The sequence below is a fragment of the Dipodomys spectabilis genome, unplaced genomic scaffold, assembly GCF_019054845.1.
Source record: "Dipodomys spectabilis isolate Male_0828 unplaced genomic scaffold, ASM1905484v1 ptg000276l, whole genome shotgun sequence".
Taxonomy (NCBI): domain Eukaryota; kingdom Metazoa; phylum Chordata; class Mammalia; order Rodentia; family Heteromyidae; genus Dipodomys; species Dipodomys spectabilis.
This window is the reverse complement of record NW_024870953.1, coordinates 1663780-1686355: the sequence shown is the minus strand read 5'-3', so window position 1 is coordinate 1686355 and position 22576 is coordinate 1663780. Positions and strand designations below refer to the sequence as shown.

The 22576-nt window shown below is 37.8% G+C and overlaps 1 non-coding gene across 1 annotated transcript; it reads right to left on the bottom strand.

Annotated features, from left to right (window-relative positions):
- Window positions 1-1181: 1181 nt before the first annotated feature.
- LOC122126370 lies at window positions 1182-1288 on the bottom strand. The gene has a single exon (XR_006150911.1). It is a non-coding gene; the product is annotated as a U6 spliceosomal RNA (small nuclear RNA).
- Between the last annotated feature and the right edge of the window lie 21288 nt (window positions 1289-22576).

Below are 22576 nucleotides of genomic sequence, written 5' to 3'. Positions count from 1 at the left end.
TTACAATTACATGGGCAAGATAATGAGCACATTTCTTATCAAGTATTGTAGCCTCCTCCTTTGTTTCCCCTTCCCATCCCTTCCCAGCCTCCCCCCAGCCCCCCACCCAATCCTCCCCCCCATTACTTTCTTTGTTAACAATATTATATGGGTAAAATAAAATAAACTCTTCCATCTCAGAACATTTTCTAATGTTTTTTATTGTAAAAGTACTGTACAGAGGGGTTAAAGTTACATGAGCAAAGTCATGAGTGCATTTCTTATCAAGCATTGTTACCTCCTCCTTTGTTTTTCCCCCCACCATCCCTTCCCCTCCACCTCCACAAGTACACTTCTCATCCCCACACCCCCACACCCCCCAACATGTTGTCTTGTGCATCTCATTGTTACAATGGCTCAACTTTTATCTCTATTTAAGCATTTTGATTTTTCCCTTTCCTTCCCCAAATTAGAGAAGTGTATTTTCAGGATGTAGGTGCACCAACATCAAATCCAGTGAAAACAGGGCTTATACTGTGCGGGAGGACCAAATAAAAAACAAAAAAAATCACATTGTACATTATAAATATGTTAGAAACAACAGTAAGAAAGAATAAAAAAAAAACACTTCTGTCCTTATCTTGGGGTTCATTTAGATTAACATCATCTTATTTAGTAATATGCATATAGCTTTTGATCTTTTCTGCTTATCCCAGTTTTCTGCTTATATTATTTATTGCAAGTAAGGGATACCTTACATATATATACATTCCAATCTATATTTGTATTTATGTATATAAATATACATATATACAAATATATATATACATATATATGTATGTGTAGTTAGATAGATAGATAGAAAGATAGATAGATAGATAGATAGGAAAATACATACACACACACACACCAAATTTTCTTGATTCATTCATTTTCTGAGGGGCATCGGGTTTGGTTCCCTATCTTAGCTATGGTAAATAATGCTGCAATAAACATAGCTGTGCTGGTAGTTATAGTATGGTCTTGTTTGATCATTTGGATGAATGCCCTAAAGTGGGATTGCTGGGTCATAGGGGAGCTCTATGTGGAATCTTTTGAGGAACCGCCATACTTCTTTCCAAGTGCTTGAACAAGTTTTCACTCCCACCAAGAATGGAGTAGGGTTCCCTTCTGTCCACATACCCTCCAGCATCTGTTGTTGTAAAAATGTGGAAATCTTCATGAATTTGCATGTCATCTTTGCGTAGGGGTCATGCTAATTCTCTCTGTATTTTTCCAATTTTAGTGTATGTGTTGCCAAACTGAGCACAGAACATTTTTTATACATAAAGTGGAATTGATTTTTCTAAACTAGAAAATTCAACAAAAATAAGTTCAAAAGACTTGTCGTGAAATTTTAGAACCATATATTTCTTATGTAAGCACACATTTAAGAATAAAGTCAAGTTAGATATGTCAAAAACAAAATAATTCCAGATATTTGTTGTTCAAGAGATGTGTAAGAGTAGAAATTCAATTATTCTATACATGGCACCTGTCATAATGAGCACTGTAGCAAGTGCTAAGGTTTGTTAAAAATTTTATTGTTTTAAATATGTTTAATTTTGGGAATTTGCTTATATATGCCAAAATTAAGACTGTTCGGCAGGTCATAAAACTTTTCCATAAAGTATTTAAGATTTATGGTAGCAGACATATACTACTAAGTATGTACATTTCAGAGTTTATAGAAACTTTACTATGAGAAGTTACAAAGTCTGTGTAAAGAAACAGAGAGAAGAGTTAAGATTTTAACTACACAGTTTCTGTTAAAACTTGAGAGCTTCTTTTATATGTTAGTGAGAAACAAATGATGATATAAGCCATATACAAATGATGAGATGAGCCATAAAGAAAGAGTAACCTTAGTGGGTAACTTTAAAGGCTACCCGTAGCCTACAAAACTCTTGTGAAATCATAATCTTAGCCAGTTTTAAATGCACAGGAATATGAGTAAATAGGAAAATCTAATATGTAGAACACTTCAAAAACTGGAAACACTGGTGTTTGGTTTTTATTTTATTAAACATTAATAATTAATTATTGGTTTTCTTTATTTGTAGCATTGTTTTCCTTTTTGTAATAGAATACAACTTTTCATAACTCATCATCAGGAGGTACTTTGAGAATGTTACTGGGATGTCCACACCATTTTTTATTGATGCATGTGAATGTACAAAGAGAAAAATTAAGAACAAAATATTGATTTAAAATTTTCTCAAGTAGAAATCTGAATCAGAAGTGTTGATAAATGTATACACTTAAAATCTTAGTCCTAGGCTGAAGCAGTGTCTTTACAGAATTGAGGCTACAAATGTGAGAGCTGTGTTTTGTTTAGATTTTTGGTTTTGTATTTGTTTTTGTGGGGCTTGAACTCTGGAGCCTGAGTGCTGTCCTTCAGCTTTTCAGCTCAAAGATGGTGCTACCACTTGAGCCACAGCACCACTTTTGACTTTTTCTTCTTCTATGGTGCTGAGGAATCAAACCCAGGAACTCATGCATGCAAGGCAAACACTCTACCACTGAGCCCCCTTCCCAGCTTCTGAAAGATTATGTTTTAAGAAATCATCTAAACAACATTTGCTTTCTGGTTTGGGTTATATAATGAAATATATGAATATCTTTTATATTTTTGTCATTTTCATACTTCTTTTTATTGTGAAAATACTGCACAGAGGAGTAACAATTACATGGGTAAGATAATGAGCACATTACCTTTGTTTCCCCTTCCCATCCCTTCATATCCTCCCCACCGTCCCCCCAACCAAAGTTGTAAAGTTCTTTGTTTGACATAAAGACTTGTACATCTCATTGTTGAAATGGGTCCTCCTGTATCTCTGTTTTAACGATTTGTTTTTTCCCTTCTCCTCCACATACATCAACTTCATATATAGTGAAAACAGGGGTTATACCATGGGGGAGGGACATACAAAGCAATAAAAACATAATTTTATAAATATGTTAGAATCCATCACATGAAAGATCTCTCTCTCTCTTTTTTTTTGTCAGTCATGGGACTTGAGCTCTAGGCCTGGCAGCTGTCCCTGAGCAATTCAGCTCAAGGCTCATGCTCTACCACTTGAGCCATAGCTCCACTTGTAGTTTTCTGGTTTTTTTTTTTTTTTTTTTTTTTGTAATTAAGTGATTACAAAATTTGCCAATTTTCACAGTATTTTGGGATGATGATGCTCATTTAAAGTCACAAACTCATTGTAGCTTTCCTGGAGCAAATTGTCTATCACGGTCTGTAACATATAATGGTGTACCCATATACACCATACATGTGATCAGCAGCATGGGGTTATTTAATAGTGGTTCGACCAGAGGAGTGGAAGTTCTTTGTTTCTTCTTTTCTTAAGTCCTTCTGCGTGGGTGATCTGCAGGCAGCCTCCTTTTTCTCTGGGACTCCAGCAGCCCTGCTGCGCTGCTTGCCACCAGTAAGCACTGGAGGTGGAGTCTTCGTGCTTCTCTGTTCTGAAATTCTTTTTCTCTCTTTCTTTTTTGTTATTTTCCACCTCCTGTATTTCTCTTGGTGTTCATCTTTTTGTTTTTGTCGGTCTCTTGGGGAGGTTAAGCTTAGGAACTCTAACTATCTTTTTGGTTGGGGAGAGCTGTGACTTTTCCCTACTGCCCTGTTGCCATCTTGGTCCCCCCTCCCATTTTCATACTTCTAAATTTATACTAACTTCAGCCACTTTATCCTTTGCAAAGTCATGAAATAGCTCTGAGAATTTGCTTCTGTGAAGATTGTTTTTGGATTTATTTCTTCTGCTCTCTATCCATTCCCTATTCTCCAGTTAGAATAATTTCAAATAGTAAAAATGGAAAAAGAGAAAAAAATCATGGTGAAAAAACAGAAGTAGAAAATTCACTGGATTTTTCTGACTACTTCAACCAACGTGAACTATTGGGGAATACATGTACACCTCATTCCCACTGGTACTCAAAGTCTCTAGTTAGGCAATTCTGATGAAGACAAGGAACTAGATGAAAAAGTGAGGAATGGTATCATTTGCTAGAAAAAAATAGAGAAGTGTCCAAGCAAATTTCTTCATTGGGCTGTTGAAAATAATCGGCTTACTACAGTGCAGAGACTACTTTCCAAAAAGGCCACTCATGTGAATACTAGGGATGATGATGAGTATAGATCTCTTCATTAAGAAGCCTACAGTAGATACTTAGACATAGTGCTTATATGTGGAATAATACCAGAGTGGCTTCTTTCTTACTGCATCATGATGCAGATACCAATGCCCAAACTAAAGAAGTCTTGACAACCTTGCATCTTGCTGCTGGGAATAGAAATAACAAAGGTACGCTGGATCTGCTTCTATTGAAATATTATATCAAACCAGGTCAAGAACAACTTGGAAGAAGCTGCATTTGATATTGCCAAAAGGTTAAGTATGTATCACCTCTTTGAAGTTGTGGAAGGCTGCAAAAATTTTTCTCCTAAGTCATAATGGTTTGGTTAAATTTCTTAAATTTCAAAAATGCCTATCCATCTTTGTGTCCATACAAAATATTTTCACAATACAAAACCACATTAATATCTTACTTTAAATATTCATGGATTCCATGCTATTCTTCCAAGTGAATTGCCTAACTTCGATGACAAAATGTATTCAAGATTTGTTTGTATACATCTATAATGATTTCTGCAGAGTTTGTGATTTTTATAATCAGAAATAATTTTAACTTATCTGTTGAAATGAGTAATACAGAAACTAAAGATATTTCTGTTGCTTGTCTGAAAAAGGATATTTTAAAGTAATCTGTATTCTGTTTGTATAATATCCATAATCTATTTCATTTTCTCCTAGATATAATACTTTTAATTCTACATTGTTTCATAATATATAGGTTCATTAATAAATGTGTCATTTCAGATAGCATTCGATATAGAAATAGTTTAAGATTCTTTTTTTTCCCCTAGGTCCTTATAGTATTTTATTTCTTTGGGATAAATTGAAAATGTTATCTAATTTCAAAAGTTTTGTAAAGGTTATGCTATGTAAAGGCCTTTCTAAGGTGATGATTTAACACACTGATGTCAAACTAACTTTCAATTCAATGAATTACATGTATCGTTACAACTGTATTTTTGTAATCAATTTTTAATAACTGTTTTTCATTTCTTGCATCTGAAGAATGAAAAATATGGAATACTACACAAATTTTCATATCATCCTTGTGCAAGTGCTGTGTTAAACTTTGTATTGCAATTAGGGTAGATTTGCTGTTGAAGCATGTAGTATCCTCTAAATTTAAGTAGTTAATGATGCAATCTTTATACAGGCATATATCCTTGGTTGACTATTTGTAACTAGGAAAACTTATTGTTCCTAAAAATGCTATTGATATTACTTCTCTAAAATTCTGTGTATATTGGAAAAAAAACTTATATTGTTTGTTCGATTGCTCACATTTGCAATTTTTTTGTCAATGAGTATGTTAAGTCTTTTTCATTTTAGATTTCATCATACTTTGAAGAATTTAAAGCTAGGTCCAAAGGTGATGGCTTTTCAAGTACTTATTTATCAGCTGAGTTAGCTTTGTGGAGCTAAGGATTCAAAGTAAGCCTTGCTTAAGAGCTACTTCTAAACTTCTGCAGCTTAAAAATTCCTATATGAGATCTTATTGGCACAAATGTCTACCTGACCCTTTACCTGTCTTCCATTTAGGAACAGACGAACCAGAATATCTTACCCTGACAGCATAGATTTTCTTACTGGAACAAAACTAATCTTAATTACAAGGGATCATAGAGACAGGAACAGTTCAGATAGAAATGTTTAGGCTAGAAGGTATTTTATCAAAATATAATTGGTTATTATACCTAATATTTCAAAAGTATCTAAAGCCAAGAAGGTGAAAAAATTGTTCATATGCATGATTAACTAATGTCCTGGCCAGTCTACCATCCAACCAGGCAGGAATTTACACTACTGCATTTCTATCACCAAATATTTTCAGAGTTACAAGAGAAGTCTATATGTCTCTCCTCGATATTAGGCCTTAAATTGTTAATGTTTTAATCAAAGTGTTTCCTCTTGCCACTAGGCTGTAAATCTTCAAATGGTAAAGCTTTAGGTCCAACTCTACCAAACACTGAGGTAGAGATAATGAAATAATACATTAAATACTTTAAATAATTTGATACTCTAACCACAACAGAATATTGCAAAACGTGTGCCTTTTTCTTATATATAGTTATACATTTTATATTTATATGTGCTGATATTTTAGTTCACACAGTGAAACTTACTAGAATTAATTGATAATTTGACAAATAAATAGGTATTTATTCCAATAAATGGAATTGGAATATAAATAATTAGGTTTAGAATACATATTAGAATATAAAAATATCAATGCAATATCTTTGGTGTAAACTTGTGATGCATTCTAATGTTCTTGGTCTTCTGAATTCACATTGCAAAAAAAAATAGTTTTCCTCTAATCTATAAGGGATTTTACGCTGCTACTCTGCTTATTGTTTTAACTCACTGGTCCCAAACTGATTTTCTCCATATTTCTGAAGCATTCTTAATGATTATCCACAAATTTTGTGGATATGATGTCTACAAGGTATTATTCTTCTGCAGGACCCAAGGGTCCTAGGATCCCAGGTCCCAGTTATCCGCATCATCAGATAACAAGGGCAAGATTTCTCACCTAGGCCCATGCAACATGCCAACAGAAAGTAATTGAAAATCCATCTCAATTTCTCATTTCCTATAGTATTTCAGGACCGCAGCAGTAAGCAATTGTGAAATGCAAGACAACTTAAAATGAAAGATGAGATCACAATATCTGAGAGAAAGTACAGTAATTACAACTTTAAATTTACAGATGCCCAGCCCATATGAGTGAACAAGATCACAAATGTCACAAAATTATTTTTAATACCCCTCTCCTAATGATTACTGAAAATTTCAGTCCAGTATAAGTAGGCCTAAAAATTGTTCTGGGAAAGATAGGTCCATAATTGGTCTACCAAGGCTAGGAAAACTTTACTTACTGGTCAATCATAATTCAGAAAAACATTAATTGAGAAGATCCTTAATGCTTCAAACTACTGGTACTACAGTAAATCTTGGTTCTGTAGTTTAAAAATGCTACCATTCTCAAGGCAATGATAACCTAACTTTAATCTCCTGAAAATATATTCTTTTTCAAAACTTTTTAAAATCATATTCACCAAAATAACATTTGACAAGTAAATGATACTTAGTGACATTACAAGTTTTACAAGTGTAGGGAGCAAGTTACAATAGCGTTGAATTATTTACCCAGCACTAAAGCCAAACACGTTCAACCATTCATTAAAGTGTAGAAATAGTACCCCCCATATTTGTTTTGTTCAGTAGGTGCCTTCCAGAAATGTGTTAAATAGATCAACCTCCCATAATTCAAACTCAAACACTAGCTAATAAAGTAAATTTCATCACTTAATAAGGTACATTTTAAAAAGTCACAAATAGTTGCCTTATCATATGTTGTTTTATGTTTTCCCTATCTGTCTAACATAGTATGAAATAAGACTTTAAATCTTGAATATGGGTACTCATCAGAGATGTGACAAATATAAAATCTGTCTTCTATTTCAATCATATTCCTCTATAATAGTAAATTTTAGTTTTCTTCCTTTTCCAAAACTTATAGGTAGTAGAAAATATTATCCCATGTCAAATAAAATAATCACAAAACTTTGTACAAATCCATTCATAAAAACTGGTAGCTAGGAATATATTCTGAGGCATTTTTAAACTTTCTTGTTGACTAGAGATTAATCTTCCAAATGAATGAGAATATTATCACATCTCCAGTCTTGCAAATTGTTATTGCAGATGAATGAAATATGGAAATATAAGCTGACATACGTTCAAGTATATGCAGGATTGAAACTCCATGGAATGTATATAAACCTTTCAAAGTATTAACAGATAGTCTAACAGAATGACTATCAGGAAGTTGAAACCAGAAAGGAATAATAGTAAAAACATAGAATGAATGAAAAATGGAACAAGGGGCAAGTACACCTAGAATACTCAATGTACACATGTGACAAAAGAAGTGGTAAATCTGAAATAAATCTTGGAGAAGGGGTTGGTTGAGATTGATAGAAGGAGTCACTCTGACCCAGGAGCATTGGAAAATTAGATAGACATATTTATTGTAATACACTTGCACAACATTTTGAAATTCAGTTAAAAACATAACAAAAAACAAAAACACACAAAAATCACAAGCAAACAGCAACCTCTAGATAGAATAAATATGACCTCTCAAAATTTTAAATATTTAATGAAGGGTAGTCTTGGGAAAAGCAAACAAAACTGTTCAAAGAGGGAAGTTTGGGGTAGCAGAGAATTTTGAACAGGTTTAAATAGATTGTCTAAGGTTATAAATCACCTGCATCTGCTGCAAATATTTTCTTCTCTGAGTTCTCTTTCTCTGCACTGGATACTCCAGTCCTAAGCCACACTTGATAGCTTGTGAAGATAGATTGGAAGAAACAAGATCAAGAACCCATTACAATACTGGAGACAGAACACTCCTCTATATTTTCTCTCATCTCTCTTCACTACTCTTTCATCATTCTTTTAAGTCAAGTGATTTTGAATTATATCTTTCCTTTTTGTTCTGGCAAAGTAATTAGTCAAACTAATTCACTAAATTTTATTTACCATTTTTTTCTATCATGCTGTTATCTTGTCCAAGAGAGTGCATTAAACTTTACCCTTTCATTTGGTTGCCACGAAAACCCAACAACTATATTAATGAGGGCAAACTCTAATGTAAAACTTTGTCTCTGAAAAAACAGTCCAAGGAGCTGTGATCACAAATATTTAGCTATACTTTTTCTTTTACCGTGAAAGTCTTCTTGTGTTTAAAGTGCCCACAAAAATAAGGACTCCACCACTTTTTGATTCAATAACTTCTAACCTCAAAGATATATTTTGCTAACAAGATGCTTCGAGGAAACCGAAGAATACTCCACTTTTATCTTCTCTCTTAAGACTCTCCTTAGACTTGGAAAAAATTATGTGAAGTGAAGTAAGCCAAGCCCAAAGAAACATAGGTCCCATGGTTTCCCTTATTTGCAATAGTTAGTATATGTATGAGTCAAGCAGAACAGGTCAGATAAGGTGATAGGAAAATGAACCCTAAGATATGTATTTAAATTTTTTTATTTCATGCATTTGTTTCCAATGCATTTATAAGATTATTTCTTTGTTGTTTTGTATGTCCCTCCCCCACAGTATAACCCCTGCTTTCACTGTATTTGATGTCGGTATAATTTGTGGAGGGGAAGGGAAAAACAAGTCGTTTAAATAAGGATACAAGTTGGGCCTTTGCAATAATGAGAAGTACAAGTTGACATGTCGAAAATGAATTTTACAACTTTGGTGTGGGGATAGGGGGTGGGGGGAGGCTTGGGTGAGGGGGGAGTCTGGGAAAGGATGGGAAGGGGAAACAAAGGAGGAGGCTACAATGCTTGATAAGAAATGTACTCATTATCTTGCCCATGTAATTGTAAGCCCTCTGTACAGTTTTTTCACAATAAAAAAAGACTCCCCTTAGATACCATATGAGGAACAGTGAAGATATTTTTTGTAAAATTATTTCAATAGACGGAAGTGGCACTGTAGCTCAAGTGGTAGAGCACTCGCCTTGAGCTGAAGAGCTGAGGGACAGCACCCAGGACCAGAGTTCAAGCCCCATGACCGACAAGAAAAAAAAATTATTTCAATAGATTATTTTTCTCTTGGTCTTGCATTTGCTCAACAAGATGTATGGAGAAGAATAGAGTTAAATCATCCATACCTTGTGACAGTGTCTCTTACAACGGACAATAATTCTTTGTCCTACTTCTATGTTCTCCTCTTAGCTCTTGCCTGATTTCCAATTAATCACAGCTTCTTGGCTTCAAGTCTAGTGAATCTGAAGGACTATAAGACATCCCCCACTGCTACATCATCTTGGTTTCTCTTTTTAAACTTTTTTATTTGTATGTGGAATTTATTTTCATGTCTTCACTCAATCTGTTCTGCATTGTAGTGAGCCAAATAGGCTCTGTAAAATCACTTTAGGTAGCAAAAATATTAACACAATCTATTTCAAAAAGTTTTGGAATCCCTCTACCGCTGAAATTAATACGCTTAGCCAGAGCTTCTAATAATGTGTTTTCTTATTTGCTCAATTATTTTCTGATCCCAAAACTTTTTGGCTTATGAAATAAGAGAAGTCTTCACTATGTCATGTTAATAAGGATATTATATTTTGTGAGCTACTTAGAAATGAGAAATCCTTGGTTTAAGATATCCAATCAGATTTTTTTTCTTTGTTTCAGTGCTTCACATGCAAAGACATTGTGGAAAGTATTTTAATCAGAAAAGTGTATACCCAATACCTGCTTTCAATGTGGAGAGCACTTTCTCCCTAAATATTTTGACCCAAATTATTTTTTTCCAGAGAATTACTGTTTGGTAATTAAAGGTCAATTCATAAATTTTGATGCCTATTTAAAAAGAAATTTGAATTTAAATTCCAGTACAACATTGTTTCACAGTGAGAATATGTTTTCTCGGTAAGGACAATTCTCACGGGAACCTACAGGATTTATAGCAAGGTTTGTGAAGTTTGTTTGTTTACTGTGAAAATGAGCCATCTTCACCCACATTGCTCCCTCTCAGCTTAGTCTCCATGGATTTCTTTGCATGAAAGCCTATTTTCCCAGGCAATTTTAAATTTTCTTTATAAGCTAAGTTGTTAAAAAGTTTGAACAGTTAAAATTTACCTATCACAATTTTTAAACTTTTTTGAAATTCCTTTATCAGAATTGCGAATTCATCAATCCTAATTCCACCTTTACCATCAAAAACACTTAACATATTGTTGTCATGATAAAGTGTCGGTGAAAATATTATTTTCCAGTGGTTTTGTAATGCATATATATGATCATATAAGCTGATGCTGAGCAAAATGAACTCCAAGATATGGAAACAGATATTATTTGCAGTTGCTGTTTTTAATATACTATGTGATTTCTATTTTCTTTGGAGTTTTCCCTTATGGTTTATCCCCTGCTGTATTTGATTTTGATACCCTGTGTATTGTGTATACCTTTACCTTAATTAGGGCAGGGAAGATGAACAACAAAATGGCGAGACAAGACAATATGTTGAAAATGTACATTACAACTTTCGAGGGGTTTGGGTGTGAAGGAAAACTGTGAGAAAAATGAGAGAGGGGTAACTATTTTGAAAAGTTATGTATTCACTACCTTACAATTACTGCAACCCCACTGTACACTTTGACAATAAAATTAAATTTAAAAAATATGCTGCATAAAATATAATTTCACTGTATTGTTATAGTACATATTATTCTTTGTGTAGTAACTTTTTAAAAATCAACACTATTTGGCATCTAATTTGAATTAATTACCCCTTTTTAATCAGAGGACCATCAACTTGAATCCAACTAGACAATATTTTCACAATATACTTGCCATTATTTTGAAAAAAGAATAAGTTTATTACTTTCTCATACCAAAACCAAAAACATTGTAATTCTATAGAAACCCATAAATTTTGAAAGAAAATGCATTGCTAAGAGGAGAGAATATATGTGTTCTTCAAAATTCCTATGACTGATAACTACTCATTTTCAAATTCTGAACTTTCCATATCTGTTTGCATGTTATGAAATTCTGCAATAAATGCAGTTTCCAATGGGATGTTACAGATTGAGAAGTCAACAGAAAAATAGCCACATTGTGGTAGAGGATAAAACAATGAAGCATCTTAATAATTAATTCTTCAAGAGTAAGCAATTGTTTATCAGATTAAGCTATTATTTCTATGATCATCAATCCCAAGATTTATGCCATAAAGTCATCCTAGCCCAACAGTTTCCAACATGTAGTGTGCACCTTAAAATTCCCTTAATTCACATAATGAATAGCTTATCTCTATTGTGAAAAAATACTACACCTCTGCTAATGTGTTGCCCTCCGTGTTCTGGAAAGAACACCACAATAAACTGGGCTGTATCATTTTTCCACCAGTGGTATTCTTGAGATCAAAATACTTGCAAATATTATTTATATTTATTCTTTTTTAACTATCATAGATATTCAGGATGTTAAGATCGGAAGAGTACAGTTCAAAGCCCACCCAGTCAGGAATGTTCCCTAGATTCTTATGTCCAATAAACTTCTCAGAAAAAGCCAGACATAAGTGGCACTGAAATTGAAGTGGGAGGGCAGGAGCCTTGAGCATAAACAGGCTCAGAGACAGTGTCCAGGCCCAGAGTTCAAGCCGTAGGACAAACCAATAAAACAAAAACTAAAACAAACCCCAAACCTAAGCATTTTTTTTCATTGTACACAAAGGTACCTAATTAAGGAAATTGCTTCCTGTGTTACATGCAGGTAGAAGAAAGAAGATGTCACAAAATTATTCTCTTTATAGCATGTTATATCACAGCCTCAAAAATTGCTGTCTTTCTAAATTTATATAATCTATTTGTTGTCAACTCTGTCTATATTATTCACATTATCATTTCATACATGAACTGTTAGAATTATCTGTTAACTAAGTTCTAATTACAACTCACTTGAAAGAATATTCTATGCAAATAGAATGCAAGAATCATTTGTGAATTTGTCAATTAAACCCTCTATTAAAAAGAATTTTGTAGTATCCTATAGAATATGAAATTAAAAACATTTAATTTAAATCTAAATTCTAATTTAGCAAGATCTACAAAGTCCTACATTAGTCAAACTTTGCTTTTTCTCTGGGCTTAAGCTTTTGTAATCCTTCATTAATTCTTTGGAATCCAACAGAATTATGATAACTTTGGATGGGAATTTTGCATGGAAATAATGAGCCATTTGTAATGAAGAGAGCATTTAAAACACAACTGAGGATTATATATGAGTTGCATTGCAATAGGAAACTTGACTTCTCAAATCATAGTGACAAAATTAGCCCAAACTTCCAACTGTGCACTCCTTTCTTGTTTGGTTTGTTTTATTAAGACAAAATTATATTACCTGGTCCAAGGAAGCTATCACTATGTAATTCCACTCTCTAATCTCCTGTCTTAGTCTGAGTGCTAGAATTCTAGCCTTGTATCACACTGCCTTGGCATAGTTTCTTGGTTTATTTAATCTAGATACAGACTAGAAATTCTGAACTTCTCCAGTGATACTATCCACTAGACTTCTCAGACTGTTCATGTACTATTTTCAAAGATGTTCTAACCTTTGACACAGGATACGAACATTTTCAAATGCACCTGCGGGGTCTCTGATTCATTCCTCCATGAATCTGATCCCCTTTATAAGGATTACTTGACTCTCTTACTATTTCTGGTCCCAACATAGATAATATTCTCAAACTTTTTTGAAGAAAGTTCACTTGAAGACTTTCTAATTTTAAAAATTATCACTTGATTCTAGTCTTACTCAGGACATATTTTCTATTGTTTTCTAACTTTTCTACATATTCTGAGAGTTGCTTCATTTGTGTATTTGTGTGTGCACATATAAGTGCCTCTCTGTGTATGTGTATTTTAATATGTATGTATGCAAAAGCCTCAAGCTCTTATTCATCATTCTTGCTCATGACTCATATTCCATCACCTAAGCCATTTGTTCAATCCAGCTTTTGGCTGGTTAATTATAGATAGTGTCTCAAAAACTGGTCTGCCCAGGCTGGATGTAAACTGAACTTCCCAGACTCCTTTCCATTCTTAGGTTTTATTTATCCCGTAGAATCAACTTTTAAACTACAAACATTTTTATAAGTGTAAAGTCTATACTGCAGCCCAGATTTTTAACTCAAGAATCCATATAAAGATAGATGAACATACACATTACATATGCTGAGTGTACACTGTTAGTAATGTGATCCTAAGCTGGGTGGTGGTGAGATCTGAGAACTGGGGTTCAAAGCCAGCCCAGGTAGAAAAGTCCCCGAGACCCTTTTCTCCAATTAACTGAAGAAAACTGGAAGCAGCACTGTGGCTCAAGTGGTAGAACATTAGCCTGGAGTGGAATAGCAGAGGGACAGTGCTCAGGCCCAGAGTTCAATTGCCAAGATGACCACCAACAAAAAAATATATAAGTAAAGGATAGAAAAAGAAATGTCATCTTAGCCACCAGTTCATTGCTAGTATAATCCCTGCTCTCTCGAGATGGACGTTTTTTTCCAGTTAAGTCCATGCTCTTATATCTGACTTGCATTGGAAGCAGAATTATACTTCCATTCTTCTTTCTACAAAGTTGATTTATTAGCAAGCATGATTTAGAAAGGGAGTGCCCTCATAATTCGTGTGCCACCTGGGAGTAATGTTTTCTCTATATCACTCCCATAAATTGAAATACTGGACTTGGCTTTATTGTTTCAATGTTGTCTTATTTGTAGAGTCTTTTATAGTATACTGACCCCTTATACTTAAACACAGAACTTCTTTATCTCCTATTATTGCTATTGTTTCCCTTACTGTTAATGCATGTACACTTGGGAAATAATGCGCAACACATACACTCAAAAAAAGAATGATCTGAGAACCTTCTTCCCATTTAAAATTTGCCTTAATTTACAGAGAACTTACAAAGTTTGAACTCAATGTACTCATGGATAATGTATTTATATGCAACATAAATTTCATATTTTCTCTTTACTAAGTTATCTCTGAAAGACGTGTTACCTCAGGTCCAAAGGTGTTCTTGTGTTATTTCAGTGAAGCCAGAAAACATTCATCATAACTCAGGCTGCACCATCTATTGTTACGGGAGGTAACTGCTACTGGATGTGGAAACTGATCCCAGGAAATGAAATGAACATAGAGGAATGACAAAGTTCATGTTAACTTGTGCTTTCCTTTTTACTGTACAAGAAAAGAATCCCAAGGATTGAAGGAAACTCTGTCCCTGACTTTTTTGACTGTGTTCTCTACTCATATAAAACTTTTCTGTAAAATTCTAGTTGAGAGGATTACAAAAAGAAATAATGTGCCATGTGAAGTCCAGCATAGAACAAAAGGAAATAACATTGTTTTAAAAGGGTTCTACAGCAAAGAAACAAAGACATGGAGGTTTTAAAGTGTCTTATGGATGGATGTTTCACCCCTGAGATGATTCTCTTGTTGCAGGAGCCATTGATCAATTCCTTTAGTCTGGTCCTGAGTTCTCCAGAGCAATGAAGATTCCAAAAGAGCAGGATCCAGTGAGTATGATAAGTAAAAGTAGCCTCTTCTCAGACTAGTGCACCTTTAAGGAGGGTCTCAAAGAAATATCTGGGATTTTTTTCTTTGTTTGTTCGTTTGGTTTGTGCTAGTTCTGGGGCTTGACCCAGAGGCTGGAGCCTGTCCCTGAACAATTGTCTTTCCTGCACACCTGCCCCCAAAGCTAGTACACTACTGCTTGAGCCAAAATTCCACTTCTGGTTTTTTGGTGTTTAATTAGAGATAAGATGTTGACAGACTCTCCTGCCTGGGTTGGCATTGAACTAAGATATTAAGACAGCTAAGTGACATCAACTGTATAGATTTCTCTTTTGAAACAAGAAATATTAGATGAAGTTTATTATAAACCTAATATTTGACAATTTTTAAAAAAAGACTATGTCCAGGAAAAAAAAGCTATAACTTAAGTAACTCAGCAGAAGTAGGTGTACTGAATCATTTTAGAATTATTTTTTTCTGCTTGGGAAGATCTTGTCGTTCCTTTGGGGAAAATTTAAAGTCATATTTCACTTTTTTTGTTGGTTGTGGGGCTTGAACTCTGATCCTGGGTGCTATCCCTATGCTCTTCAGCTCAAGTTGAGTGATCTACCACTTTAGCTAAAGCACCACTTCCAGGTTTCTGGAAGTTAATTAAAGATAAGGATCTCTTGGACTGTCCTGACCAGGCTGGCTGTGAACCACAATCCTCAGATCCCAACTTCCTGAGTAGTCAGGATTACAGGCATGAACCACCAGGACCTGGCTCATATTTGCATTTATGTGCACTGAATGACACTATGTAGCCAAAGAATGAAAATTTGAACCAAATGATGACATTGCAGCTTTTCAGAAAATTTGAATTAGCAATAAATATATCCTCTTTTTGCCATTTTGTTACATTAATGACTCAACCTATGGGACCCTTACATTAGCATCCTCTGCCATTTGTATAGGTGTGTTGGGTCTTCGTCCATCCCACGAAAGATGGACAGGGTGGAGGAAACGTAATTGCGGTGCTCACCTGTTCCCCAGCCTCCCTCAGCCCAGGAGACAATCAGACACAGCAGGGAGCCAAATCCAGCAGGTAGAAATCTCGTTTATTAACAGAGAGCTGCCCTTTTTAAAGCCAAAAAGGGCGGGTGGCATGGCAAGGGAGGATGAGGAACCAATCACTGTCAAGGTCACACCCTATCATGCACCTAAGCCTACACGGGCTGGTTAGGCCCTGATCGGAAGGTCAATTGGGCTCTGCCCACTCTACTGTCTCCCAGTGCCATCTTTGCTGCCCATGTGCTCTACAGATTCCCCCTTTTTTTTGTTTTAATGGCAGACCCAACTCCCAGTTAGTTATGCTTTTCCCTCCTCTGTATAGGCTGTTTTAACAGGATTACATTGGTAGGATAGCATTGGCTACACAGGGGGTTCCAGGCAAGTCTGGGGGTCGAGATTCGACAGACAAGGATAGGGAGGGCCCTTGTGCATGATCCAAGAGCCCGTCCCAGTTACCTCACATCCCCACCTAGCACAGTAATAAACATTAGTCCCACCACAGTTAGAAATGTCCGAAGCAGTTCAATTAATTCCTGGGCACCTGGTGTCTCTTAAGTAAGCCAGTTCTTTGTGCGTGCCTTTAAGCTAGCACAGGGATCAAGATGACCTTTGAGCTTTACTGTCAGCTCCCAATGGCTCACAACATCATCCCCCCCCGACCCCCGTCTTTGTTTAAAGAAGTGAACCCACCTGTCTTAGGTTAGGTGGATCGCCTTGTCTGCGTTACCCTTCATCGGGAACTTCTTCAGAGAGAAGCTGAAGGCCCTATCTTAGGTTGCTCAGACTGACACACCCTCTTACCCGTCTCTGGTTGCGATTCCTCTTGGGGGGGGGGGGGAAATTCATTCATTTGGAGCTTGATAACTGGCTGGCTAAGCTCATGAGAGTTTTGTAGTGCACATATAATGCAAGGAAGGCATAGAAAAAACCATCAGCAAAAGCATTACTAAGCCAGGAAATGTCACTACTAGCCCTTTAACACTAGTGAAGGATGGGATAGCAGTCTTTGCCACTTCAGAGTCCAGAGGTGGGGATTTTTTAACCCAGCTATTTGCCTGTGGGGTTGGACAAGATGTAAACTGGAAGCATAACAAAAGGTGGTTGTTTAACAATAAGTATGGATTCAATGCCACTATATAAGCAATTACTAAAAGAACAATTAAAACAGGTGACATTAAAATAATTAACTCCTACAAAAATATTAAAGTCCATAAGGTGGTGATCAAAATGAAGGTCAGGCCACCAGGTCAAAGGGACAGCTTCTTTTGTGGTGCTATTGACGATTTCTGCATTGCCAGCGTTGGTCACTGCCCAGGTCACCTGTTGAGGTTGATGCAGATTACATAGGGCCGTTCCCAGGATTGGGAGAGTCAGGATAGCCAACAGCTGGAGTATCGCCATCTGCAATTGTTAGAGAACACAAGAGCTTCTCAGGGGCTGGTTGCCCTTGGGGATGGTTACTAATTGTCTTTCTGGCTTTTCTCTTTAAAACACAAGCTCGGCCATGGCCGTTTTCCTTTCCTTATTGGTTAGCTTATTCTTAGGCATCCTCTTGTATAGAGGATATGGGTAAAAATGTAAGGTTCCTGGCAGGGATCCAAATGGGGGCTGTCTCCCCTATGGGATAAACGCATCCAAATCCCCTGCCCATAGTAACTGGGGGGTCAGGTCCTCTCCATTGTTGTGTCAGGGGGTCCTTCCACCTGACTTTCACTTGGGGCTTCAGGTTTAGTTGTCCCCAGTGCTTCTGAAATCTGGATTTAGTTGCCTCTTTTGAAAAATTTAAAATGTTAATGGTAAACAAAGCTCTCTGTAAATGTATATGGGGGCTAACTCCCCCTTTTTTGTTTTATAGGCTATCAGAATACAAATTAAATGGTTTTTGAATGTCCTGAAGGGCCATAATTATGACCAGCATTTCTTTATATTGTGCTGACCCTTGACAAGGTTGAAATCTTTGTTGGCTCGGAGTCTTTTGTTGCTCCTCAAAGGCTGCATACGTAAAGCCTACCTTACCTCCATCAGTAAAAACATGGAGGGTGCCAGGAATAGGCATAGAAGAAAATAGAGATGGCATTTTGAGGGGAAGTCGCCATAAAATGACAGTCCATTTGGATGGCCCATAATGGCAGTCAATTTGGCCTAGAAACCCCTCCAAGGAGAGAGCAAGATGAGCATTGCCTCGAGTGAGCCACTCAACATATGCCATCCAAAAAGAAAAAACAATGGAATGAGGGTCAAGGCCATAATGTCTTTGGGCTTGCGTCCTTCCCTTCACAATATCATCTGCAAGTTGGTCTGCTTGAGAGTACACTCGAGGTGTGCCTCCCAGGGGAATATGAACCCACTCTAATGGCTCCCCACTTTGAGTTAAAACTGCAGAAATTAACGTGACACCTGCAAACAACCAAAGGGAAAAATGGTCTCACTAATAGAATACCTCTTTAGAGAAAATTTATCCAGGGCTTTTTGGAACTGCAAAAATATTGCCCTATGGCTGTCTGTAATTGTAATAACTTCTTGTGGCGTCCTGTCTTTTTACAGGGCAAATAAGGGCACAAGACTATCTTTAGGGACAGAAACCCATGGCAACAGCCAATTGATTTCCACTAAAAGACTCTGAAGTTGGGTTAAGGTCAGAAAGGCTGGAATATCCAGCAAAGGCTTAAGGGGGCTGGCCTGATTCAAGGTAAAGTGGGTCCCAAGCACCTTAAAAGGAGCTACCTTTTGAATTTGATTAAGGGCTATGGTAAAAACCCCTTTTTTTAATATGGCAAGAACCTGGGCCAGAAGGCCCTCTAGGCAGCTCGGGTCTCAGTGCCCCAGAATTATATCATCCATTTAGGCATAGGCAAGGGAGGTATCTGAACCTAGCACAGGCCCTAAAATTGTGGCCAAGTATTGTTGGCAGAAGGCCAGGCTATTGGCCATTCCCTGTGGCAGCACTGTCCATTCCAACCTCCGATCAGGCTGGGAAAAATTAAGAGAAGGTATAGAGAATGCAAACTTCTCACAGTCATCTGGATGCAGAGGGATAGAAAAAAAAAATCTTTAATATCAATCACAACCAAGGTATATTCTGAAGGTATAGCAGGAGTCCAGGGCATGCATCTTAGCGGTATTCCTACTAGCTCCATCCTTTCATTTACCTTAGGTAGGTCTTGGAGCATACGCCAAGCCCAGAGGCTTTTTGAATAACAAATATGGGTGTGCTCCAAGGACTTATGGAAGGGCGAATATGCCCTAGGTTTATTTGTTCCTCCACCAGAAGGTGGAAGGCTTCAAGTTTAGGTTTGGTCAATGGCCGCTGCTCCACCCAGATTGGGCTTCCCGGCTTCCACCTAATGGGAGGTACTCGGCGGGCAGTGGCCTTTAGGATTGGCGGTGCACCTGAGCGGGTCCCATATGTTCTTCTCTGTAATTATGAAAGTTTAAAAAATCCCTTTCCTTAACTCCTTCTAGATCCTGTTTAAGCCTTTGTGCTTCTTCCCCATCCAGGATATCATCATAGGATGCTCGATGGTCTGTAGTGATCACGGCATCCATTTGTCTTAGCATGTCTTGCCCTAGTAAATTGGCAGAGAGGTTCTTTGCCACTAAAGGGTGTATCTTTCCCTGTTCTCCATCTCGGCTAGTCGATGTCATAAGGGCAACCATTTCTTTGGACTGGGAGTTGCACCCTACCCCCAATGTCTGGGGCCCAGGTGCAAGCTTCCAGTCCAAGGGCACTTCCTCCTCCCTGAGTATGGTTCGGTCTGCCCCAGTGTCAATTAAGCTGTGAAACCTCTTTCCGCATATGAGAATACTCATTTTAGGGTGGAGTCCATCCACCAGGGGGAAGGTCCAATCGGTCTGGGGTGCCCTGCCACGAGGCTGCCTGGGCCTCACAGCAGAGGGGGTTACTCCTTGAGTTAACAGGGCTAGAGGATGCCCCTCCCCAAGTTTAAAGGCTTCCCATCTAAATCAAACTTGTATCCCTCCCTGCCCCTAGGGCAGGGTATAGAGGGCGGTTTGCCCATGGGCCAGTTGGCGGGGGATTGTTGTAAACAATCCCTCTTAAAGTGCCCCTCCTGCCCACATTTAAAACAAGTCCCTCTCCCCTATGCTCTTGGGGTTCCTTGGCCCTGGGCTGCCAGCGCCTGAGTAATAGCTTCAGTCATTGCAGATGTCTGAGCCTGTAAAGCTAAAGCTAGTGATTGGGACTGGTGCTGTTGCATTCCCCCATCCTGTGAGGCCACCACCCATCTGCTCAGGGAACTCTCTCTCAATCCTGTGTGGACCATGCGGTGGTGTGCATTCATCCCTTCCCAGACCAGCAGCTTTACAAACTGATCTCGGAGGTTCCCTGCCCATAGCTTGCAGTGAATGCTCTGTTGGACTCGGTCTATGAAATCAAGTAGAGGCTCACCCAGTTTTTGTCTCACTCCTGCCATGGGGGACTCAGTAGGCCCATCAATCCAGTTTGTACCATGCGGCAAGTCCTGCCTGCCTCACCTGGTCATGGTACAGGCCAGGTATTTCGGCCTGTTGGATGCCGGTGGAGTAGGCTTCCCCCGTCCCTGCTAACATGACATAAGTAATAGGTATTGTGGGTTGAGCCGGCCAGTTACTCTCCGCTCCCAATCTGCATTCCTCCTTAAAGAAAGCACACCATTTAATAAACTGAGAACTAGTTAGAACGACTTTGGCCACATCCATCCCGTCCTTAGGGACACATGGGTGATAAGCAATGTCTTGTAATAGGGTCTGGGCCAAGGAGAGTTTGGGCCATCCTCTGCCACCGCCTTGCGGCGCTCTTTAAGATCCTTAGCTTCCCATGGATACCATTCCAAGGGCCTGTTAGCTCCTGGTGCCAGATTGACCAGATAAACTTGGGGAAGCGAATCCTGTGGCCTAGAGTCTGGGCTCTTGAGTGGCCCTGCCTTTCCAGAGGAGGTCTCTGAGTAGGTTACTTTCCCAGCCCTCGGCCCCTCCGTGGAAGGTTGGTAGGGGTCTGTGTCTTGCAAGTCACTCTTGCAGGTCTTGTAGGGCACCATACCTCCCCTCCATTTGGGGGAATGGGGAGGGGGCCTAGGACCATCAGTATCAGCTGGGTCAGAGGGGGTAACTTTTACTCGTTTTGACTTCCACTGTGCACGTTTCAGTGTGTTCTCGATCGGATTTGACACATTCCTTTTCCTTCTCACTTCCCAAGTCCTCCTGTACTCCTTCTAGGCCTAATGTTGCCTCCTCCTCCTTTTTCTGTGATATAGCATTATCCATATTTAGGGTTTCACTTACCCCGAGGGACCGCTTAGCCTCATCTGGTATCTTTTCCTTTCGTGCCCCACGTTGGGCACCAGATGTTGGGTCTTTGTCTGTCCCACGAAAGACGGACTGGTCCGAGGAAAGGTAAGTGGGGCGCTCACCTGTTCCCCAGCCTCCCTCAGCCCAGGAGACAATCAGACACAGCGGGAAGCCAAATACAGCAGGTAGAACACTCGTTTATAAACAGAGAGCAACCCTTTTTAAAGTCAAAAAAGGCAGGTGGCATGGCAAGGGAGGAAGAGGAACCAATCACTGTCAAGGTCACACCCTATCATGCACCTAAGCCTTCACTGGCTGGTTAGGCACTGATCAGAAGGTCAACTGTGCTCTGCCCACTCTCTCTCCCAGCACCATCTTTGCTGCCCATGTGTTCTACATAGGTGTATTTAGTATCAGGAAATTTTCATAGAGAAATACAAAAAGACTGAGATTTTTAGAAAGCAAAGGAGATCAGGTATGAAAAAATAGCATAGAAGGAGATACATGTAGCACACAGAGATTAAGAACTAGCCTAAGAAATTTAGAATGCTAAAGGCAATGAGGAATAAGCCTAGTTGATAACTAGTTCTTCAATAACCAAAAATGGTCCTCTAGAAAAGTTTCTGTTATACCTTAGTTACTATCATTTATTCCTTCTCTTCTGTCACAACTCTGCCTTTTTGGTGTCATGACTGACCAAAAACATTTCCAAATATCACTTAGACTACCCTTCTCTTTGTGATTAGCAGTCACCACACAAAATCCCGGAATCTTTGAATTTCGAGAATTAATCTTCACGTGACATCTAAGCACATTCTTGGCATTAATTTCTGTGACCAAATGAACAAAACTTTTTTTTCAACACAGTATCCTAATATAAGTAAAGCCTATGAATTAGGGACTATTGTCAGGTGTCAGAATGGAAGGAACAATTCTATATTCCAAGTATGGGTTCTTTATTTTGCATTTACTA